This window comes from Apium graveolens, chromosome 5 (genome assembly GCF_009905375.1).
Source record: "Apium graveolens cultivar Ventura chromosome 5, ASM990537v1, whole genome shotgun sequence".
NCBI classification, from domain to species: domain Eukaryota; kingdom Viridiplantae; phylum Streptophyta; class Magnoliopsida; order Apiales; family Apiaceae; genus Apium; species Apium graveolens.
Window position 1 is genome coordinate 172,439,956 of NC_133651.1, and position 9,458 is coordinate 172,449,413.

A 9,458-nucleotide genomic window follows, 5' to 3' on the forward strand; every position below is an offset into this window, starting at 1 on the left:
AATTTGAGATTAATTCCTTGTAATCGATACCATTGTTGTAACACCCTTCAAGTTTAATAATATTCTTATTCAACTTGAATTTTGTTTCACATTTTTTTTATTCCGCATTTAATTCGATTATTCGGTACTGTTTGTATTCAACCCCCCCTTCTACAAACACATTGGGACCTAACAATTGGTATCAGAGCCTTCTGATTAACGAACAAATCAAGATCCTAGACTTTTGTGATTTTTCAACTCCTTGAATTTTTATTTATTCAAAAATTCATATTGACTTCACAAAAAGTTGGAACCGTTAAAATTCCACTATTTGATAAAGAAAATTATATCATGTGGAAGAAGAAGATGCTCTTGTTTTTACAAGTTGCAAATCCAAAATATCTGAACTTGTTAAAGAAGGGTCCAACAACTCCAATGGTTATTGAACCAGAGGTGATAGTAGATGATGTTGTGATTACCAAAGCTAGAACATATCCAAAAGAGCCTGAAGATTTTACTCCTGCTGAAAAGGAATAAGCCTCCTTGGATGCCAGCCTTCAATTAATATTAATTGATTCCCTTGATCCCTTGATGAACAGACATGTGATGAACTGTAAAAATTCCAAACACATGTGGGAAACTATTGAGGTGATTAATGAAGGCACAGAGGAAGTTAGGGAGAACAAGTTGGAGATCCTAACCTCTGAGTATGAACACTTTAAATCCAATCCAGGAGAAGGAATTACTGACGTGTTTGAGAGGTACAATGCGTTGATCAACAACCTAAACATAAATGGAAAATATTATTCAATAAGGGAGGTCAACAAAAAGTTCCTTTTAACACTGCCAACTCATCTTGAACATAGAATCACTGCCATTAGAGAAGCTAGAGATATGAGTGAGATTTCTTTGGATAGACTCTATGGTGTGTTAAAAACCTATGAGTTGGAGCAGATTCAGCAGAAAGAAGTCTACGGGAAAGATAGAATGGTCAGCACATCTACTGCTCTTGTAGCTGAAGGTCAACAACAACAACAATCTCAACAGTCAGAAAGAATGGTACAGTATTCCAAGGCAGATGAAAATGTATTAGTAGCAGAATATGATCCTCCTACTACAAATCAATCCAGTGATGATTTTTATTCCTTGGAAGAGCTGGAGCAATTGGAAGATGAGTTAATGGCCCAAATTTTCAAGAGATTCTCCAATGTCAGATTCAAGAGAAATCCCAAGTTCAAGTACAAGTCCAACTACAACAAATTCCAGAAAAGGTGGATCTTCATCCTCTAACACCAGCGGTGGTGGATACAAAACATGGATGGTTGATCGGAGCACCATCAGATGCTATAACTGCAATGAGTTGGGACACTTTGCCACAGAATGTAGGAAGCCAAAGCAAGTAAGGAAGAACTCTTATGATTCAAATCAGAAGAGTAACTCTGAAAGGGCTTATCTGGCAAAGGGAAGAAGCTGGGATGATACTGACAATGAAGATGAAGAAGAAGGGAATCTTGCTCTTATGGCTATTGATGGAAAAGCTTCATCATCAAGAAAAGAGGTAAAATATACTGATGCTGAATTAGTTTATCATCTAGGAGGTAACTTAGATTGTGCTCGTCGTGATAATGAACTGTTAAGTTTACAGATCAAAGACCTTGAGAAAGAGGTCAATGAATTAAGACTTGTGCACATTAATCAAGGCAAGTTAAAAGAACAAGTATCTTTTCTAGAGAATAGAGTTGACTGTTATAGAAAACTCGAAACTATTCTCAAAGATAAGATCACCAGTCTTGAGACTAAGGTTAGAGCCTACTTCAATTCTTGTTTGAAGGCTAAAGAGTTCTACAGTAAGCAAGCTGTTAATCAAACATCTGGAATAGGTTATGATTACAATGTTGCTATTGGAGAATTAGGCATAAACTCCCCTCCTCATGTCTGTGCTAAAGGGAGGGAAGTACCACATGTGCTTAAGGGTGTTGATGAACCCCTCTATAAAGCATCAATTGCTGAACCATTTGATGCGACCTCTTCTGTTATTTAAGAAGAAATACGTGCTGAAGATCTTGCTAATGAGAAGGTTATTTCCAAGTCGAGTGAGTCGAAAGTTCTAGTCAAAGTTGTGAAAGCAACTAAGACTAACTCAGACACACATGAGTTGGATAACAAAAATTCCATGTCTACCATGCATAAATTGCCTGCTGTTAATATCTCTCATAAAGCATGTGGTGTTTCTAATTGTATGTCTTGTGCTTTTAATATGATGTATGCTTATTTTAATGATAAGCATGTTTCTAATGATAAGACTACTCCCCGTCAGCATGTGAATAACAAGAAGCATGATAGGTCTAAGACTGCTAGTCCTTCTAAGGCTAGAAAGGAGACATTTGTGCCTAAGCCTAAACAGAAATTTGTTAAGGCTGTTTATAAGGTTAAATGTTCAGTCATTGAGAAAGTTGAGACCATTAAAGTTAAAAATGTTGTTTTGCCTGACAAAGGACAATTCTACAAGTATGTCGGGCCCAACCAAGTTTGGGTTCCGAAGAAGGTCTAATCCATTTGTAGTACATGGCATTAAACAGGTGTAACCGGTAGTGTGGATTCTTGACAGTTGATCATCAAGACATATGACCGGAGATAGAGCCCTGCTATCAAATGTGGTTGAGAAACCTGGCCCCCTGGTTGCCTTTGGAGATAACATCAAAGGTTTATCTGAGGGATATGGCTGTTTGCAAGCTGGATATGTTATCAGTGAAATTTTGTATATTGTGCTAGGTTATTATCAGGAAGCAGTATCTAACATATAGCACCAGTGACGAGACTTGAGAATATTACGACATATCAGGCACCTGATGCACATTACACTTGGAATTGGACTCTAGTAAGATGTGTACAAGTGTACTCCTGGTTGGTGAGTCAAAAGAGGAAGTCAATGCACCTCAGTTCATGGACTTTGCAGTTGCAGATATATTGGACTATGCAATCTCTTCTTCACAATCTCACTTTAGGTTGCTATGAACTAGTGTGCTGCTCAAGCAATCGTCATATTTATAACTCTCTAATCACTAGGTACAATCATATTATTTTATATGTGCAGTGAGTTTTAGGAGTAAATCAAACTTCTTTCTACATTAGTGATTTCTTATTTCATGTAAAATCTTTTGAAATCACTATTGTACATCATTACTCTCAAAAGATTAAATGTATAATTTTCATTCATTATAGATCTTAAGTACATTTTATCTCTCTATTGCCATATGTTCTGTGATACAGGTTCAGTCTCCAATGACTTTCTTTCATTGACAGTCATGAGGTTGAAAACCCACAACATCTATCCCAGACTGTAAAGACAAACACAGAAACAGAACCAACCAACACTCTCTTACCACTAAATGTAGTATGAATGAGCGTGAGGGAGATAGTGCCTTAGTGCACCACATAAGGAAGGTTCTGTAGTCAACCCAGTAGCTCTGTCTCCTACATAGATGAGTAGTATTTAAACTGAGACAACTGCTAGCCCCCATACATCTTCTCAAAAAGATGTAATGGCTGAAAAGGCACAAAAACAGTTACTAGATTCATTCTCTCAACAGGGTGTTTCTATTGACATTTGCCTGTCGGCCAGGGTATCCGATGTAGTGTCACCACTTCAAACATAAACAATTCTTGATGCACAAGGAGAGGTTACAAACACAAAGGATAAGTTGACGGAAATAAGAGTTTCGACCATTTTAAGGTCAGATTCGATTGTTCAAGGTTCGTTAATGGACCAATTACCTTTACAGGTGTTAGGAGAGGATACTGATCAAAAAGCCATATGTCAGTGGTCAGTGTCTACCTCCCCAGGCTTAAATCCCCTGGATGTATCTGCGGATAGTGGATCTGACATAGGTGTAGATCGGCAACTTGTTGACAATGATTTAGATATTACCTGATGAGTCACAAGGAAATGTCTTCACAGACATTAGAAGGGAACTTTGATCTTTATGCTAAATTCGTTGGATCATTGTTTACCTTCCCAGAATTCATATCTGGAATCCTAAAAGGGAAACTAGCAACTTGTAGATTATGACTCAGATTCATCTGACGAGTTTAACAAGGATGGGGATTTGTGAACTCCCATTGCACCACATGTGACCTCCTTAAGGATGGCTAAAGTGATTTTCCTTGCAGGTACAGCTGCTTTTTGGAGTTATGAGTGGAGTGATACACTTGTGAGAATGAGTGTAAACACGAGTGGAGAGAAGAGTGAAATACATGTGAGGTACACTAAACAGAATCACACACTCATAGTGAGGAAGAAAGAGAAACTACTTGTTATTTCTTTTCCAACCAAGTGAATATGAGAACTCCTTCAGAAGACGACATACATTTCTTCTTTAAGGGGGAGATAAAAGCTTAAGTAATAGTTTGGAGGATTCCTCAACTAAGGGGGAGAAATAGCAGGGAGGAAGAAAAAGATGAAGCATATGTACACTACACCACACCATTTTTGTTTGTATCTACGGATCCTATTGTACGGGAGAGGTGGTAAACACAAGGTGATTTTCTAATAAGGGAAGAAGCTGTTTTCCAAAAGGGGAGTACCATTGGTTTTTATCTGCGGATCCTATTGTACGGGAGAGGTGGTAAACGAAGGTGATCTTCTTTAATCAGTTGATTCTCATAGGGGGAGAAGCAAGAGAGATATGGGCTTCTCAACAGGAAATGTGGTTGTACAAAAGAAGATGAAACTACTTGAAGATATGTTCAGTCTAGAGGAACATCTATTTGGAATCTGGAAAATGTTAAATCTAGTCCAGAACTTTTCTCCTATTTACTTTGCATTTCTGTTTATATCTTTTTCTTATTTGTTAGTTGAGTTATCCTCTAGGTATTTGTGTGTTATTGTCTAACAAACAAATAGGGGGAGATTGTAAGGCATATGTCATAGCCTATTTGTACATTCGAGGATTTAACTCAACTCAAATAAGAATGTAATAAGTAAATAGTGGATCTACCGTCAAAGAGATCTCGCAAAGTAATATCTGTCAAAGGATTCAAAAATAAGGTTCATCTACAGACTTGAGGAATTAATTTACTGGAAGAAGTTCAAGAAATTGTTCAAGCCTCAGTGATATAAATCAAGATTGTGGATTTAATCAAGTGACAGAGATCTCGCCAGGGTATCAATTAATTACAGGGATATAATCTGAAATCAAAGTCAAGACATGAAGAAACATCACGGAAGTTAGTCACTCATGAACCAGACAGTACATCGAGTGTCGACATTGAAGTGGTGGAATTGATTCATAATTCTCAGTGATTTTCAGAAGATATTCAGAAGAATGGTTGCTGCTCAAGGTTAGTATTAATTCTCTATTTATTAATTAAGTCATATAATTTAATTAAGAAAATAAATTATATCTGCAAAGATTAATTTATTTATTAATTGAATTAATTGAGTAATTAATTCAGAATTAATATTAAGGATTTTCAGAATTTAAATTGAATTAAAATACATTTAAATTCAGCAAGACAATCTTTTGTACTAATATGACAATCGGTATGACAATCAATAGTCATACCGAAAGTAATGATAGTACAAACAATAGTCATACCGAAAGTCTCTCCAGTTCAACAGATTGTCTTGCTAGTACAATTGGATTGTCTCACCGATTGTCACTCCAGTTCATTCAAGTCTGTTGATTGATTTAAAAAAAAGACAAGCAGCAGAAGTCATTCTATCATCCAACACAATAGAACTCGAGAACAAAAAGAAAAAGAAGCAGAACAAATATTTCATCTTCTCTGCTAATTTCAAGATTAAATTTCTAGTTTGTGAAGTTAAATCCAAACCACTAGAAATCATTCTCTTGTTCTTTTGTAACTATCTAGCGGATCAAAATCCCTAGAACTTAATCTCAAATTGTGTTTAGCATTTGAATCTTTTTATTGCAAAAATAGAAAAAGTTCATGTCGAATTTATTCTAGATTTGTGATAATTAATTTGAGATTAATTCCTTGTAATCGATATCGTTGTTGTAACACCCTTCAAGTTTAATAATATTCTTATTTAACTTGAATTTTGTTTCACATTTTTTTATTCCGCATTTAATTCGATTATTCGGTACTGTTTGTATTCAACCCCCTCTTCTACAAACACATTGGGACCTAACATAGACTCCTCAAGAGCTTATCCTCATCACTACCTGAAAGTTCAAATGCAATAATAACAGGCAAAATAGATGCATCACCTAAAAATGCATACCTTAAGTGTTCAGGCAATGGTTTAAGCTCGAGTGTAGGAGCTTCCTCAATATATGGCTTGCGGTGCTTTGGAGAATTTTTCAGTTCTTCCAAACCAAGAGATTTAAACGGCATATCCAACCTTCACTTCTAAGGAGAAGCATTCAAATACTGCAACTGTTTATCACATTCATCGTCTTGACTATCTGAATTCCCTAACAAGGCCTTCTCTAAGGCATCAGACCTTAGAATTTGATCAAGTTCTGAAGTAACCACAGAATCGACCAACTCCACTTTTAAGCATTCCTCATTATCAGTAGGGAATTTCATGGCATTGAATACGTTAAAAGTCACATCCTGATCCAGTATTCGCATAGTGAGCTCACCCTTCTGCACATCAATCAAGGTTCGGCATGTAGCCAAGAATGGTCTTCCCAAGATTATGGGAATATTCTTATCCTCCTCGAAATCAAGAATTACAAAATCAGCAGGAAAGATGAGTTTATCCACTTTGACCAAGACATCCTCCACAATGCCTCGTGGATATGTAATAGAACGATCGGCCAACTGCAAGGTCATATAAGTAGGCTTTGGATAAGGTAAATCCAAATTCTTGAAGATAGACAAAGGCATCAAATTGATGCTAGCTCCCAAGTCACATAAGCATTTGTCGAATGACACTTTTCCAATGGTGCAAGAAATAGTGAAGCTCCCAGGATCTTTAAGCTTCGGAGGCAACTTCTGTTGCAGTACAACACTGTATTCCTTTGTTATAGCAACGGTCTCTAAGTCATCGAGCTTCACTTTCTGAGAGAGAATACCTTTAATAAACTTCACATAGCTAGACATCTGTTCAAGAGCTTCAGTGAAAGGTATGTTGATATGAAGTTTCTTGAACACCTCCAGAAACTTAGAAAACTGCTTATCCAACCTTTGCTTCTACATCCTTTTAGGAAAAGGAGGTGGAAGATAGACCTGTTTCTCCCCTATATTACCTTCAGGATGAGTGTGTTCCATATTTTTTTTCCTTCATTCCACTTCTGCTTCCTTCTGCACTTCTTCTTCAGCCACATCTTCAGATTCTTGGACTTGAGCTTTTTATTGGCTTGCAACCTTCCCAGATCTCAATGTAATTTCCTTAACCTGTTCTTTTGCTTCCTTCTTGCCTGGAACTTCAGTGTCACTAGGGAGTGTACCAGGTTGTCGATTCAGCAAGGCATTGGCAATCTGTCCAATTTGATTTTCCAAGGTCTTAATAGAAACCGCTGGGCTCTTGCATATGAGCCTCAGCTCCTCCAATTCAGATTTTTCATTAGCTTGTTGTAGTTGGAGTTGTTGTCTTGGTGCATATTGCGGTTGCTGTAAACCAGGAGGATTGTATTGCTTTACTGCATACTGCTGATAAGGCTGCTGCACCGTATGTTGAGTGTTGCTCCAGCTGAAGTTAGGATGATTGCGGTTGTTGGGATGATAGGTGGCTGGAACTGGTTGCTGCGACCTCTGAAAGTTGCTCATGAACTAAGTTGATGCACTAGAAATAGCACACTGCTCTGTCTCATGCATACCAGCACAAAGCTCGCAGACACTAGTGATCTAATTAACTCCATAATTAGCCAAAGAATCCACCTTCATCGTCAAAGCCTTAAGCTGAGCAGCTATAGTAGTAGCTGCATCTAACTCCAGAATTCCAGCTAATTTTCCTTGAGTCATTCTTTGAGAAGGGTTATGGTATCCATTAGCAGCCATTAGTTCAATCAAATCATAAGTTTCCTCGTAACTCTTAGCCCATAAGGCTCCACCTGATGTTGCATCAAGCATGGGTCTAGAAGTCGCACACAAAACATTATAAAAGCAGTTAATGATCATCCAGTCAGGCATCCCATGATGAGGACACTTTCTAAGCATCTTCTTATAATGATCCCAAGCTTCACACAAAGATTCTCCCGATTGCTGCACAAATTGAGTAAGAGCATTCCTGATTGCAGCTGTCTTCGCTATAGGGAAGAATTTAGTGAGAAATTTCTGAGCAAGATCTTCCCACTTGGTGATAGAGCCTGGTGGTAGAAAATACAACCAACACTTAGCTTTATTCCTTAGAGAGAATGGGAAAAGCCTCAACTTAATAACATCTTCAGAGACATTGTTGAATTTGAAAGTGTCACAGATCTCGATGAAATCTCTAATATGCATATTGGGATCTTCCGTCGGAGAACCCCCAAACTGGACCGAGTTCTGCACCATCTGAATCGTGCAAGCCTTGATTTCAAAAGTGTTAGCCGCGTTAACTGGCCTGACAATGCTAGACTGAATATCATTGATCTTCGGCTAAGAGTAGTCCATCAAAGCCTTTGTATTTGCTTCTGGTTCACCCATTGCAACAAGAGCTTGTTCTTCAACTTTCTCATCTTCTACAAGAACTTCTTCCTCTACTAAAACTTCTTCCTCCACTTTATCCAGTGTTCTCTTTCGAGATCAAGAACGTGTTAGCATAAACACTCTCTAGAGTACCTGAAAAAGCAACAAGTAAACAAGTAAGTAAAATATCCGAGTAAGTGAACTTTAACGACCACTGATGTCAAGCACATAAACTAAAAATTAACACCGAGTCCTCAGCAGCAGCGCTAAAAACTTGTTAGGATGAAAACACGTGCTAATATACATGCAAGTATACGCGATCGCAAGTAATATAGAATTAATTCTAGTTCGTTCCTATAAAGACTGGTTTAGGTTAATTTCAAGTATTGTACTTATGCAACAATGGTATGGTTATTATTCAATGCTAAGATGATAACAAGTTGAGATTGTTTATAACTATGATATTAACTAATATGCAATTAACTAAGAGATTTAAAAGGTTGATTTACTTTATAAGACAAACATGGGATTCTAACTTCATTACTACTTCATTCAATAGCCTTTTGTTCTTAACCTTAGCATGCAATGGTGATGGCAACTAATCAGATAACACAAAACTAGTAAACGCTAACTTTCGTTGTGTGAATACCCTACTACCAGACATCCACAAAAGATATAGAAGCTGAATAGACACCAATTATATTAAGACCCTATATGTCTATAGAATTTGATATCATAACGGTTTAATGTGCAAGTTATCTATCATAATTACATAGGGCAAGTAAGATGGTTAAAATTACCTACGAATCATGCATATGAATACATGAACCTATGCTAGCATGGCAAGTTCTAAACCCCTATATTCACTTTTGCATTAATAGAGATTAACATGCTATCTT

At 37.2% G+C, this 9,458-nt stretch overlaps 1 non-coding gene across 1 annotated transcript; it reads left to right on the forward strand.

The window, feature by feature from the left end:
- Positions 1 to 8,080: 8,080 nt before the first annotated feature.
- LOC141663443 (small nucleolar RNA R71) lies at positions 8,081 to 8,187 on the forward strand. The gene has a single exon (XR_012551513.1). It is a non-coding gene; the product is annotated as a small nucleolar RNA R71 (small nucleolar RNA).
- Positions 8,188 to 9,458: the final 1,271 nt, after the last annotated feature.